The following is a 16,407-nucleotide window of genomic DNA, read 5'->3' on the forward strand; positions in this document are numbered from 1 at the left end:
TCTCTAGGCATTGTCAGAGGAAAGTAAGTCACACCTATCTAGCATTAAATATCAAAAGAAAAATATTAGAGGAGTGTAGGGGTTAAGTTAAATGGATCATGGAGAGAGAAAGAAGATGTTTAGTTTGGCTACTCAGGGGCTCTCGGCTTACATTGTCTAAGGCACAGTTGTGCCTCAGTTGCCATTTTAGTTAGAGCTCCAGGGAATCAACCTCAGATACAAGGAGGAGTCGAGACATCGACAAGAACCTTTGATTCAAATTTGTATAGTAGGGGGATGGCCCTGAAACAGGGGTTGGATTGGTATGATGCAGACACAAGGCAATACTTGGCAGGTTGTCCTGAAAGTACAAAGAAGGGTTAGAATCACTTCAGGAAATTGGGAGGTCACAGCTTCCTTTCCCGTATGCTAGCATGCTGTGCTGGAGATGTGCATCCTTTGGGGCTAAATGATCTCTCTCTAGCTGAGAGAAATTCAAGATGGTTTCAACTTACAGTTGATAATCATCAAAGTTTCTAGGACCCATAGAATGAGTATTTCAGTCTCAAGGGGGTAGGGGTATGTTGTATGTACAACATCTTCTATGGTCTATTACTTGTGCAAGCAAAAACAAGTTTTCCCGGATAGATTTTTTGCAGGTAGCACTTTAGGATTATGCTATAAACACTTACTAGATAAATTGGAAAGACAAACTACAGCTGTTAATACTTCAGCTAAACCTGAAACCACAAAACAACAACTATTGCCTCTGTCTCCTAGGCTTCTCAATTCCTGACACTCTCAGGGAGCAGTTCTGTGGGAACCAGGAACTATAGTGGTGGGCGACTCATCCTCCGAGTCATCGAGTACTATAGAGATAGAGTACATTTTGTTGTGGTAGCTAAAACCAAAGAATATGTTAGTTACAACCGAGCCTGCCATGATTTGTATGGAGTTTCTGCACAGCAGCATTTATTTCAGAGTCTTTTATTCTTATTGCCATCCAGGTAGATCACAGCATCTTCTCTTACCAGCCTTCCCTATAAAGAAGGGCCCCCACTGAGAGCCTCACTGTGGTTAAATGAGTTTCCTTGAGGCCTTTCTGCTAAACTATTCAGGTGCTGTATTTCCCATCATTAAACATGCAGCCAGCATCACTTGGTATTTCTCTAAATACTTTAGGTTTTTATTCTGCAATCTACCTTTCTAGGCATTGAATATTTACCTCAGTCTATGAACAACTTTTTTAGATTCATACAAGGTATCAAGTCTTATATAATAAGAGAGTATTCAGACATGAATAAGCTCTTGATTACCTTTCCTAAAGTCCGCCCTTATTGATCTGTTACCTTCAGCATCCAGTCCTATACACATCCCCCAGAATCTTAGTGGCACACATCATCTTCCCATATTTCCTTCAAGTTTTATTCTCTTCTTTAGATGACCCAGCACTTCTCTGACCAAGGTACAAAATGATATGAATTATTCTTGGTTAGGAAGAGAGGTAGACACACATCCTGTAAGGCAGTGAGCTCTAGGTTCGCTTTAAGCAGAAAGAGAGCTCTAGACACGAGCATGATGTAAGGAGCTACTCCATCACAAAAGGAGTTTAGGGGAAACTGATATTTGAGTGTTTGTGGTCCCTAGGCCAACACCCAGGGACTTTTGCCATACGAAGAAAGCCCCTTTCCTTAAAACTTGAAAAATCCAACATTTGCTGGAGTTCTAATCAAACTAAGCCTTTATCTTTATCAACTTCTCTTACCTTTAGTATCAAGAGTGATGATACTTTGGACTCCAACACATCACTTTTGATTAGTGGTCAGAGCTAAATTCTTATTAGCTTTTGCCGATGCAGAACAATAATCGAAGTCAACTGAGTTATCTTCTTTTTGCCATTTTTATCTATCTGTTTCTCATAGTGCTTAGGAAAGCACTGTTATCTTTCAGTTTGGGGTCCATAGTATTGCTGAGAAAGGTTTAACGATTGAACCACTAGATCACATTAGATTTGGTCATTGCGCCAGCTACCACCATGGCTACCACTATAAATAATCCAGCTATAAAGGGGTTATTCTGAGGACAAATCTGGTGTTATTTCCTTTAAATTATTTGGCAGGAAGAAGCTTTAGAAAGATTTGAGTGCAAAAGGTATATGAGAGTGTACCTCGAGAGGAATTCCTACAGAATGTAAACCAATGTGTCTGAGCAAAAGGAGGAGGGGCTGTGTGGTCCATCTGAATCATAATCGCAAGATCAAGATCCATAAGTTCTGGGGCGACTGCTGAGGAATAAATAGGTCTTTGTGCTAGGTTTCTTCAAGGCTATGGAAATGTTTAGGAAAGAACTCATCTGTGGACAGTCACTCACTTATGGTCTACCAGTTAGAGGAAAGAGCAAGTCACTTAAGGACATTCTTAGCAGTACATCTCTGGGTCCCATCTCTGGGTCTCATCTACTTAGCAATACATTTAAGAGAATAACCATCTCAACTTCTTAATGTGGCTGAAAGGATGAGATAATTTAACCTGGTCAAAATAGTGTGTAGGAAATATTCATGGACGTGTTGGATTCTAATAAAACATAGTAGTGTTTTAGTTATCGTATTAACTGTAATGAATCTAAGTAAAAACTGCAGACTTAAAGTGGTACTTGGCCATCCTACATTTCTTTAAGCGATTCCCATCAAATAATCCTAAATGATTCAATTTGCTATCTAAATCAATATAAATAAATGCAAATGATGTCAGTGAGGATTACTCCAGAAATTTCCTTTCATTAGGTTTTCTTTTAAATGTGTGTGGTGTGGAGGGTATAAAAAGCGAGAGGGGGTGGAGACAGAGTGACAGAGACAGAGAGAGTTTATATGTACCATATTCATTTAATGCAGGTGTCCACAGCATTAAATACGCTAGGTTCCCTGCAACTGAAGTCACATGCATTTGTGGGCTGCCTGATATGGGTGCTATAATTCAATATAGGCATTCTGTGAGAGCAGTAATCGGTCTTAACTACTGAGCCATCTCTTCTGCCCAAGTAGAGTTTGTATCATCTTGGCAATTATCTATCAGGCATTCAATAAATATTACTATCCTAGAATAGCTTAGAACTATCCTTTAACCTAGGTTTTTAAAATTTTTCTTCTTTGCGGAGCATGGTGGTACATGTCTTTAATCCCAGTACTTGAGAGGCAGTAGTTTAATAACATGTGTAAAACTGAGGCCACACAATTCAATATAGTAAGTACCAGGATATCCAGGGCTATATAGTGCGGACCTATCACAGTTTTCTTCTTTAACTCATTGAATTTAAAGCCTGCTTCACAAGACAATACTCATGCCTAGTATTGTTAATGAGCTCAAAAATCTATGGCTAGATAGGTTGTGGACTCCAGGAAGAAACCTACTACCATTATTCTATTAAATGAGTATAAGAGTAAACCAACTTCTATCGTCTTGTTTGTGTACTCATTGATCAGTGGAGCTTTTGGCCCACATCAGAGAAGCTTCTACTTGGCAATTGACACAAGACCCACAACTGGACAGCCTACAGAGAATAAGAGATTGTTTAATACTCAGATCTAAATTAGACATCTAATCACATGCTTTTTTCCAAAGGCTCCAGGATTATTGCATAATATGGGTAGAAAACCAGTAACAAGGACCAGTAGATGATTACCGGGAAATAGTATTTTCTAGATATAACAGGTTATTACACATATGACTAAAGCTGCAACTTCATGCACAAGATTTGTAAGATACCAATTCAGAAGAATCCAAGCATGGAGAGGGAAGGTATCCAGGAGGTCCCTTTTCTAGCTGAGGAATTACTGGCGATTAATAGCTGCTGGGAGTGAAAGAGACCATTTTTCTCCCCAGAGTATGTGGTACTTGACAGTCTAACAATGTTCCAATAGATGGCCTTGGAAACAAGTGCATACAGGTAGAACTAAGCGGATTCTATTCATGATGGCATGCATGGTGCTCTAGCAATCCTAAGAGTAACATCCTGATCTTCAAACTAAGAGATAGACACTGGTCTAGTGTAGGCTTTTGAAACCCCAAAGCCCACCTGCAGTGACACAGTTTCTCCAACAAGGCCACACCTACTAATCTTATTAATCCTTTCCAAACACTGCCACTCTATGATGACTAAGTATTCCCATGTATGAGCCTATGGGGGCCACTTCCTAGAGTAGACGTGGGATAATATATCCTCTCAAAGCATTCACCTAGAGATATACCTTCTCCAATAAGACTGCTTCTCCTAAGCCTCTCCAGACAGTGCCACCAAGTGGGTACCAAGTATTAAACTCTCTGAGTGTATGGGGAACATTCTCAGGTACTCACCTCAAGAAATCACAACAATTTATAGTTAAAGGTGAGTATAAATATTTATTTATTGTTAGTATTACTACTAAGCATTTGCAAAGAGAAAGTAGACTAGGGTGGTAATGGTAACAAAAATAAATAAGTAAAGGACAACATTTTATGAGGACAAATCAATCGAAGTTTTGTTCTCAAGAGTTCATCAGAAAGATAGTGCTGGGTGGAGGAGTAGGTGGGGATGGTATCGGGGAAGAGGGGTTGAAGAGGGGAAATGAAGAGAGTGGAAGAATGGGGAGAGGGAAGGGAGCAGGAAGAGGGTGGGGAGAAAAAAGGGAAGAGGGAGGGGAAGCTTGGATCAAGATGTAAAGTAAATAAGTGACTTAATCAACAAAAAGAAACCAAACAAATAAACAGCCCCCGTACTTTGCTTTATAAAATATCACAGTCAAGTTATAAAACTGTAGTCTAACAGAATCAAACTGGTACACTTTACTAATGAGAGATGCTTGCTGGTTTGCCTTTCAGCCATTTCTACCTCCTATGGCCCCATTCTTGTTTATCTCTATTGGGAAAGCACTAACACCGTCCCCCTTTTAGTTAATGACAGGCAGTACAAGGGTATGACATTTCTTCAGGACCCAGCTAAGATTTGTTGACATTGGGTAGAACTGGATAATCCATTCATTATTTATAGACCTGTTCACAAAATGGAAAATATTTCCCTGGTTTTCCTTTTTTAAAAGTCAGCTAAACAAAAAAAATGTTTAATTAATGGCATGTTCAACACTTAAATAAAGATTTACTTGCTTTATGGCTTTAACGGATTTGCTTAGCCTCTTCGTCCCAAAAGCTGACACGACTGTGTGTATCCATTGGCTGTTCTAGAAGCTACCATGTATTTGGATTATTTCTGAAGCGGCTAAGCAATCCTTTGAGCAAAGGACTTGATATCATCAACATTTTACACATTCCACATAAAGCTTCCCAGGGGAGTGTCAGGCTCTCAAAAGAGGTTAGGTAAACAAATCCTGGCTCGCTGAGATATACAATGTGATGCTAAGGCATCATACATAGAAAATAAAATTTGCTTTTAATATTTTTTACAGTTGTTTTCATTTAAAATATTTCTTTATTTTGATCAGGGGCAATGCCTGGTATTTTAATAAGAATATCCGTTCACAAGTGCACATGTGCATGTGTGTGTGCATGCCTGTAGAAGAGGTATGGAGTGTCAAGGAGGAAGAGTTCTATCAGGACTCATTTGTTTACAGTTGTTCCGTGTTGGCAGTTTTCCATGAACTTGGGATGGGATTTTCTCACTCTCATTCCATACTGCCATTCCCCAGAACTGGAACTGGACCAGATCCTAACACCTGAGTTAACTTTACTGCTTAGGTGTCCTGCCAAGCACTGCTAACAGCCAGAACAAATTTCTTACAGTTGCACTTCTGCATATAACATATTTATTTCTCATAAGTATTCCTGATGTAAAAATAGTTAACTGCCAAACTGTATGGTAGCATAGGAGTTAGGGATGAAGTGTGTCTAAATCAGATGGAAACATTCTACTGTATTTCGAACATGAAACTAACCTAAAATAATAAAACACTCTTGCTAAATTAAAGTAGCACAGTATTGAAAGTGAATGATGATTAGCACTTTAAAGCACTTTGTTTATGCTTTGGAGAAATGGTGGAAACATATCCACATACTGGTCATTCAGTTTCACATATTACCGTCAATTAATTAGCAAATGACCTCATAAAACTGATCTTTTTCACATATTCTCATTCCAAAGTCAATCTAGATTTATGAATTTATCTCAGTCCATTCTCACTCATACTTGGATGAATTTTATTGATTTCAACTTAAAAATGTCTTTCACATGAAACAACCAATACACAAATAATTAGGAAAAATCTTTAACTTTGGAATAAGTATGCCTGACTCATGAAAATTCATCCAAACAATATACTCTGGAAATTTTCTTGATTTCCATATCTTTTTTCTTTTGAGTCAGTTCTGTCAGTCTTTAAATTAAAATCTGATGAAATGTATTTCAACAGAAATAAGTCATTCTGCATCGTCTTACAGATAGGTTTACAGGACTCAACTTCATTTTGTAGTCCTTACAGTCACTTTATTGCTGCTGTTCTCCACATGTACGCAAACACACATGTGCTTATACCGTTGTTAGTCTCATTTTGTATCCCAGGATACCCTCAGATGTGTGGAGAGTCATTTGCCTCTGCTTCCTAGGTCTTGAGACCACAAGAATAAACCACCACACCAGCTCTGTCTTTAAGATATTTAATTTTTATTTTTTAATTTTTGTAGCACTGCAGTTGTACCTCGGGGTTTAACGGTGTCTGGAGAGTAGGTTCTCATTGAATTATATCTCCATTCCTGATCTGTGCCTAACGGCAGAAATATATGGGGCCATGGGGATCAGGAATAAAAGGTGTCCACAGCAAAATTAAACATTGTATGAAATTTCAAACAAGGGACTAACATAACCAGGCTGGTGAAGTGGGCTAGCAAACAAGACTGACTGCCACCAAACCTGGTGACTGGAATTCAGTCTCTGAGCCTGCCACCAAACCTGGTGACTTGCATTCAGTCTTTAGTACTCACAAGGTAGAAGCAGATAATTGACTTTAACAAGTTCCTTTTTGGTCTTCATGTGTGTGCTGTGGTATGACTTTTATCCACAAAAAAAAAAAAGAAGAAGTGCTAAAAGTATGTGAATTTGCATCTTGCATGTATGTATGTATGTGTGTATTTATGCATGCATGCATGTATGTGCGTATGAATGCACATGTGTATGTACACACACACACACACACACACACACATACATCTTATATTATTAAATTTTTGGTCGCATCTCACCATGTAATCCAGGGTTGCTGGGAACTTGACATGGTCCAGGTTGGCATAGAACTCAAGACAGTTAACATACTTCAAGCTCCCAAGCACATAGTTTACTTTTGCATATACTATAATTAGCATTGTTTTTAAATTCATCAGTAACTGGAGCAGTTGTTCTGAATTTGGACCAACAAATTATTGCTTTTCATAGGTAAGAGTATTCTGCCACTGACATTGTTTAAAACTATTCTCCAGATGATAATCGTTTGGTTCAATTAGACTTTAAGATTCCTTGGAGGGAAGCCTACCACAGTAATTGCCCAGTGTGGAACACTCTGCCCCCCTCCACTGGTACCCAGCCACTGCTCCCTCCAGCCCCTGGTGCCCAGCGACTGTCCCTTCCTCTGAGGTGTCTCTCTCAACATCAGGAAACAAGTTCATGTAAGTTTCACGTTCTTTCGTCATATCACGAATACACCAGGACTAATATAGTCCACTTTAAGACACTCTCCATACTTCTTGGTAATTTTTCAAACCCAGCAAACCATGGAGGAGGACTGTGGGGAATTTTAATGTTTTTAAGTAAAGGAAAGAAAACTATGTCAAAAGTTCATAGAAAGTGGCAGGAGTTAACAATAGAGTGTTAACTTTAGGCTGCTCCAGCCAATATTGCGAGAACGGAGTAAACAACTGCAAAGGCTGGCGCAGGCTGCTCGGCTGGCTGACGCAGAATGCTAGTCACCCTTACGCATCTGGAGAAAGGGACAAAAGACAGGGAATGACTAAGTGACATGGGCAAATTTCACACCTCGCTTTACAGCACTAAGCAGACTTCTCTCACCCAGATCCTGTACCCAGAAACAACAGGCACAGTCGTGATGGGGGTGGGGGGCATAATGGGTTATTGGTTATAAGTGCACTTTTCTAAACGAAATGAAAGAGCCAATATTCCTAAGTGGGCTTCTGCCAGGATGGGGCACCGAAAGGGCAAACACTTAGCGGAAAAAGAAAAAGTTGAAGTTCTTGAGGCATTTTGTTCAACGCTTGACCTTATTCACGCCTCCCAACCAAACACAACAGCTTCCCCTCCCACGCCGAAGAACACAATCACGAAGCAACTTCTGGTGTGCGCCCACAAGTGAGCTTATGGGGGTCAGAAGTCAATATCGGGTGTCTTCCTTGTTTGATCTCCATCTTTGTTTTGAGAGACAAGGTCTCTAACTGAACTCGGAGCTCATCAATTAAGCTAGTTTCTCTCGCCAGGATGCCCTTGGGAGCCTTCTGTATCTATCCCCTACCCCAGACACATGTGGCCATACCTCCCTTTTAGAAGACTACTAAGGATTTTAACCGAAATCCTCATGTATGCAGGGCAAACACTTCACCCATTGTGCCATGTCACCTCTCCTGCTATTAGACTTAAAAATTGTTATAAAGTGTGAACGCTACTCTTTCTACCTGAATGGATCTAAGTAGTTCCCTTAATTCCGTTATGCTTCAACAGTATTCACTGTTTTCAAGTTCCAGTAGAGAACCGCTCTGCTGCCGTTAGCGTGAATATTCTGTGAAAAAGTTATTTCTTAAGCCCAGGTCTAGATTTCTTCCTTAAATGTAAGATAAACTGAGGGATGAAAAGAATCTTACAAAAACATTATACAGTATTGATGATGAACCTGGCATAAGCAATCTAATGCCTTGAAAACTGGCTTGACGATAAAGCCGGTTGAGGATTATGTGGCATCCACATGAACCAAGAAGTGCCTCCTAGATGTTCTCTTATGTAAGGACTGATCACTGGGACAGGTTGTGAGTGTTCAATCTGATCTATAACATGGCAAACATGGATAGCTAAACAGCCTTTTAAAAAATGATCCTCGTGTCAGATGTAGTATTTCAAAGATTTTTGGAGAAAATAATGCTGATTACAAGTTCATTAATGAAGGATTGTAGGAGCTGAAGGGGTTTGCAACCCCATAAGAACAACAAAGCCAACCAACCAGAGCTCCCAGGGACGAAACCACTACCCAAAGACTGTACATGAACAAACCCGTGTCTCTAGCTGCATATGTAGCAGTGAATGGGCTTGTTGGGCACCAAGGTGAAAAGAAGCCCTTGGTCTTTCCAAAGCTGGCCACCCCAGTGTAGGGGAAATGTCAGGGGAGGAGGTGGGAAGGAAGGGTGGTTAGGGAGGGGGAACACCCTTATAGAAGAAGAGGATGGAATAGGGGATTTATGGCCAAGAATCAGGGAAAAGAAATAACATTTAAAATGTAAATATCCAATAAAAAAGCATATCAAAGAAAAAAGAGTGCATTAACTTTTGGAGTAGCTCTGACTTGCTGATGTGCTACCCAATAGTGGTATTCATATGCGTGTTGCTGTGTATAAAATGCTGGGTCATAGGAGATGTAGAATTTGCTGATCAACTTTTTCTGTAGCTCAGAGTATGACATCTCCAAAGTCTTATGGAAGGATCATGAGTTGTAGAGTTGACAAAAGACTTCTGGATATCTTAGCTTCAACATGTGTTGCATTTAATAATTTTTGTCGAAGTAAAACTAATAGGATGTTCATTATGGATGCTTTATTTATTTTAAAGGTTTATTTTACTTTTATTTATGTGTATGTATGCACACGTGTGCATGTGTATAGACATATGCAGAGAATGGAAGAGAAACCCTGATCCTTGAGAGCTGGAGTTACAGGTAGATGTCATCTGCCTAATTTGCATTACTGGAACTAAACTCTACGCATGGGCCAAATCACGGAGCACTCTTATACCTGAGCCACTTTTCTAATTCCATCATTATTAATCTTTTGAATGAGGATTTAATGATAATATACAATCTAAGTCAAGAAGGTACAACTGCCTGAAAACATTGGAACAATCCAAACTTTTAAACAAAGTTATGTAAAGTGAAACTTTCTTGTAGTGTAGACATGATTTATTATGTTCAAGGAGATACTGTCTCAGAGAAATGATAGCTCCTTTCTAAAGAATTCAGATACATCAACTCCCCCAACAGAGTATGAATGAGGTGGAGACACCCAACTAGAAGTTTCTAAAGTAATACTCATTCTCTTTATTAATTTATTTAACTTTTGAGTTCATAATATATTTACATCATTTCCTCCTTCACTTTCTTCCTCCCAAGTCCTTCCATATAAACTTCTGTGCTCTTTCACATTCATACCTTTTCATTAATTATTATTGTCTCTCTATATATGTAATATATATATGGTGTATAACTCTATATAAATTATAAAATTGTATACGATTATTTATTATATAATATTCTTTCTCTTACAATTTTTCTACCTCTCTAGGTGATGTTCCCCGAGACTATGCTGCATGAGATATTTTGCAGATATATCCATTTGAACTAGGATTTACAACTCTGCATTTTGATTGTGGATTTCTCAAGTGGTCTGTCACAAAGAGAGAAATCTTGAAGAGGAGTAAAGACTACGCTTATGTGTGGGTAGAAGGACAAATATTTAAAGTGTAGATAGGGCTTATGGTCATTTAGTAAGAGGCAATTTTAAGTTCAAGTCCAAGATTTATGACTTCAGTGGCCTTGGGTAGGTTTTCAATATCAGGCATGATTTTCCTCTTGTTGAACCTACTCAAATCCAATTAGAGAGCTGTTGCTTACCATCAAGCTGTGCATGCCACACTTTTTAAAATGCAGTTTTTGAAATTTTCATGTATTATATTTTGATTATATTTACCCCTAAACTCTTCTCAGTTCTACCTTCCTGTTTATACCTACACCACTTTGTCTCCCCATTTTTTGAAAGCATATTTCCCTCCATCACTGAACCGTTCAAGAATCACTCTGTAAACAGGTTCAAAGAAGCAGAGCTTCTCATTGCTCTGGGATGGAGACATGCTGACAGTTACTGCAAGGCTGAGTTATGACATGGGTACATGAAGACTTTCACCAGTGACTATTATAAGCAATAGTTATTTTATCTCATTAACGGCCAGCACACATGCCAGTAAATTTTGTCCCTGTTCATGGTACTGTGACTCTGAACTAATGTTCTGAGGCTTACTTCACAGGTTCAAGCCTCTAATGGCAATAAATGATGACTATAATAAGGGTATTCTAGGCAGGCTCTTTTCTTAAAACCATATATATATATATATATATATATATATATATATATATATATATATATATATATATTCAATGGATCTATCCCCCAAATACAGACCAAATGCCCAAAATAAACACTGAACTTTGTATCATTGGTAAACATAGCAGTTGCTACCTAACCCAGGGTGCATTATTTCTGGTGAAGTCTACTTTGATCGAACCTATCAGATGCTTCATGGTGGGTTTCCCAATCGCCTGCCATGTGAAAGCCTGCTTTTTCTCTAGAAAATTTCTAAAATGTTAGTTAATAAATACTTTCCTTTCCATGCTAATGTGTCTGGACTCCTGGTCTCTTGCTCTTAGAGAGCAATTACTCAGACTGATGTATGCTGAAGAGGAAGCTAGCAGTGACAGTGGGGTTAATCCCAGCCCTCCAAAGCTGTGTATTTCAGGTGCCTGGAATCTGTGCAATTTGAGTGCATCTCAGAGTACCTGTGTAGAACCTAAATTCAATGACAACCGTCCTTGGACAGAATCCACCTGGTATGAACATATTCTGAGAATATAAGCTATGGAATAATGACTAAAATTAGTATCACTCTATCCTATAATTGAAATTTGAAGAAACAACAAATCTTAGATATCCTACTCTCAAACAAAACTGTGGGTAAGTATGCTAATTAATGAATGTGTTCATTAGTTTGATTGTGATCATTGTTTATGTTGAACAGGTGTATCAAATCACTACATTTCATACTTTAGGTATATACAACTATATTTGTTAATTACATTTTGATGAAGCTGGGAGAGAAACAGAGAAAGCGTAACATAGTTTGAACTGAATAGCACAGCAATGAGATACAAGTAAGCTCAGGGACCTAATGAACACAGGAGGCTCAAATTTAGGTGAGGAGGAACTTCTGTGGAGCCCCAAGTCCAGCATTCCAATGCCTTGGTTCCAAATAACTAGACCGCAGGCTATGTTAATAAACCTTTCTGTGGTTTTAAGCCAAAATTAGTAAGTTTCTTATGGTAATCATAGAAGCTCAATGTTACTACTGACAACATCAAGCTGTGTCATATATATGAATAGATTTTCTAAATTAGTGTTATGTCAAGTTTTATGTCAACTTGACACAAACTGGAGTCATTGGGAACAGGGAACCACAATGGAGAAAATGCTTCCACAAGATTTGATAGTGGGAAAGGCTATAGGGCATTTTGTTAATTAGTGGTTGTTGTGGAAGAGCCCAGTCTACTGTGGATGGGGCCACCCTGGACAGGAGGTCTTGGGTTTTCTATGAAAACAAACTAAGCAAACAATGGTGAACAAGCCAGTAAGTAGTATTCCTTCATGGCCTTTGCACCAGCTCCTCCCTGCAGGTCTCTGCCCTGTTTGATTTCCCATCCAGTTTTCCTTCTGTGAAAGACTATAAGTATATGCTAAATAAACCCTTTCTTCTCCAACTTGCTTTTCACTCATGGTGTACTGTCACAATAGGAAGTCAAACTAAGGTACCATGGAACTGTTTTCCTAGGTCATATCTAGAAGACTAAAAAGTAAATGTTAACTTTCAATTGGGGGGAACTTGATCCAAGGTTTCTTCTCTATTTGTATGTTTGTTTTCTCGCCATTTATAGAAACATGTACACACTATGATATAGTGGTAAGTATATTTTTAAAAAAGTTAAGTCAAGTAGGGTAGAAAGAGCTCCAATGAGAACACTAGGAAGGGGCTTTGAAGGATGATGTTCCTTCCGTTTTTGGTTAGTTGGTTTGTTGGTTTAATGTACATTGCAAACTTTTCAGTATGCTTATTATGTGCTAGCTGTTGATCACAGCACAGTGCATTAGCAGTGAGTAAAGTGAAAAAATATTTGCCTTGTGGATCTTAAACTCAAGTGGTAGTAAATACCATGATGGCCCGAATAGAGTGTGAACGATGGGGTTAGACTTTCTTGTGAAAGATTTGACCAACACCAAGGGGGATGATGCTTTTCATCTACGTGGTCAATGTGAAGCTGTGTTTTGGAAAGAAACACATGTGCTATTCGCTGGGTCTAGATTTGAGTCTGAGACTCACACTACCATATAAGGTAGCTAGAAATCTTAAGGTAGGAAGAACATTATTATTATGAGCTGTGTCTTAAATTCTATTGATGGAACTGAAAGAAACCTTTGGATATGAAACTAAGCAGCTCCTTTTCTACAACTTATGATCAGAGCATATATTGGCCAAGAGCTATCCCATTCCTATAAGTTGATGTGCCCCTGCCAAGGAATATGCTGTCTCAAATTAAATGGTTAAAAGAAATAATTTTGTGTCTACTTTTAAGGTCAGGGACTTTCTTCCATTGTTTTCTAACAAAATGACCACAAAGGGAACACTGAGAATATGTTTGTGGATGATAATCAGGATATATTTGGGAAACAACCTTAATTACTGGAAATTTTCCAGTCAACTATTATAAGCACTGAGTCAACTATTGAAAATCAACTGTCCTCTAGTCTCAAAGTCAGTAATACAACTGAGAGGCAGAGTAGATCCATCTAAACCTTTTCTTGAATTACTTTTATTATGAATGATTTTATTTATTTACATTTCAAATGTTGTCCCTCTTCCCAGTCTCCCCTCCACAAACCCTCTACCCCATCCTCCTTTGCTTCACCTCTAAGAGGGTGCTCACCCACCCACCCACTCCCGCCTCACCCCTCTAGCATCTTCCTTTGCTGCTACCACAAGCCTCCACAGGACCAAGCTCCTCTTCTTCCATGGATTCCAGATAAGGCAGCCCTCCATGTAGCAGCAGCCATGACCTAACCCATGTATTTTTGTTGGTTGGTAATTTAGCCCATGGGAGCTCTGAGGGGTCCAGTTAGTAGATAATGTTCTTCCTGTGGAGTTTCAATCCCCTTCAGCTTCTTCAGTCCTTCCCCTAACTCTTCCCTTGGGGTCCCCAGTCCCCAAGTTGACTGTGAGTACCTGCATCTGTCTTAGTCAGGTGTTGGCAGAGCCTCTTGGAGGATGGCTTTACTAGGCCCCTGTCTGCAAGCACTTCTTGGCATCAGCAATACTGTCAGGGTTTGGTGTATGCAGGTGGGATGGATCCCATGATAAGGAGCTCTCCGGATGGCCTTTTTTTCTTGAAGACATTTTAATTATCGCAACTGTATTCTAAAACAGATTTTCCATTGACAGTAATTTGGTCCATTTAATTCAATATTGCAGGAAAAGGAGAACCATGTGTAGAATGCTAGAAAGTGAGATTTTAGAAGAGACAACATGAATCAGAGACCTACTGTGAATGCTTCAGCAAACAAAGACGACATTTTGCTCATAGATAAAATCACAGTCCCAGGACCTAATGCTAGATAATATAACTACTCCTATACTATCAAATTCTAGACACCAGTATTTCACTTCGTGCCTCAGTTCATTTGCATATGTAAACATATTATTTTCCTGTTGCTGTGATAAAATATCATGACCAAAGGCAACTTATAGCAAATGGTTTATTATGATCTACTTTTCCAGAAGTTGAGAGTCCTCTGTGATGGGAAGGCATGGTGGCAAATGGAACACGTTGTAGCAGGATCAGGAAACTGAGAAACCACATCTTTACCCATAAACACAAAGAGAGCATAAACTAGATGTGAAGCCAAGCCATGAACCCTCAAAGATTGCCCTAATGTTCTATTTTCTCCATCAAGGTCGAACTTCCTCATGACCTTTTCTCCAAAAACTGGGGGCCATGTGTTCAAATATCTGAGCTACGATGAACATTTTCCACTTAGTCCACCATAATACATACATATATATATAATATATGTGTGTGAATATATATACTATATACATATGTATATATAATATTCCAAGAAGTTCCTTTTCAAATATATTTTAAATATCACCACTCAACTTGAAAGTTGTTTCAAACCCCAATCTACATGGACACATAATTACAAGACTTACCTGAAGTCACTCCCATTCTCTATTCCTGTCTCTTCAAAGATGTTAGATCACCCCAACTTGAAAAGGGGGTACTAATTAGCACATTGCATCTCTGTTTAGGATAACACATTTTAGTTTTTTGGAGCAAGCAATTAAAATAATGTCATGTTTTTGAGAGAAGAAAAACTGTATAATTAGCTGGTCTTACAAAGAAAAGTTGTAGAGGAGGTGTCCTGAGAGGGAGGCAGAAAGCAATAAAGAGATTTTTGTATCCACAGAAATGAGCAACAGAAATGCGGCATATGTGCAAATCACCTGAACTGAACCAGGAGTGTGGCCAGTTAAATATAGACAGCCTAGGTCCTAGGTGAAGGAGTCAGATTCACACCTAGCAGTCTGTACTCCAAACTGAAGCTAAAGGAATAAGATGCCTGTAAGAACAAACTTCTTACTCACTTCGATTAATTTCAAGGATGATGGTCGGTGAATGACAATAGCCAGTCATGTGTTTATGAAAGGTGAGCCTTGAATCTCTTACTAATTACAGGTTTAACAGGAGCGATCCATCATTAGCTTGGTTGACACTAACCTAGGTGGCTCTTCTCCCCTGGAAGCCCTTCCGTGACTCCCATCTCTTTGAATTATAGTTTTAATTATCTTGCTCGTGATTGGGTTTCATAAGATTTCCTCCTTAATCCTTAGTTTGGGTTTACTCACGGACTTTTCCGTTTGCCTCTTTCTCTAGCCTGCTTTAACATTTTATCTTACATTATCTCCCTGTGCTCTATCCTATGAAATGTTGTGTCATCTCTAATTTTATTTGATGTGGGTTGCGGGAGTACAGGTTCCCATACATTTTTCTCATTTTTCTCATTTACTTCTGGTTAGTTTTTCCATTGCCCATGTCTGTCACTCCATTACTAATTTAAACCTTTTTACCTCCGGTATTCCTTTTCACATTCATTTACCGTATGTTCAAGTATTACCTCTAATTGCATCTCCCGCATCATTCGTAATTTCATGGATTTCATGTATATCCAGGTTAAAAGCACGCAATGAGTGATTTGAGTCTAGGGCACACACACAATAGGACATAAAAAGTCTGTTGGCAACTGGGCAAGCTCACTCAACGTAGTTCCTGTTTGTTTCTTTTCCCAGTTCTAACAATTTACATGC

The sequence above is a fragment of the Rattus norvegicus genome, chromosome 1, assembly GCF_036323735.1.
Source record: "Rattus norvegicus strain BN/NHsdMcwi chromosome 1, GRCr8, whole genome shotgun sequence".
Classification (NCBI taxonomy): domain Eukaryota; kingdom Metazoa; phylum Chordata; class Mammalia; order Rodentia; family Muridae; genus Rattus; species Rattus norvegicus.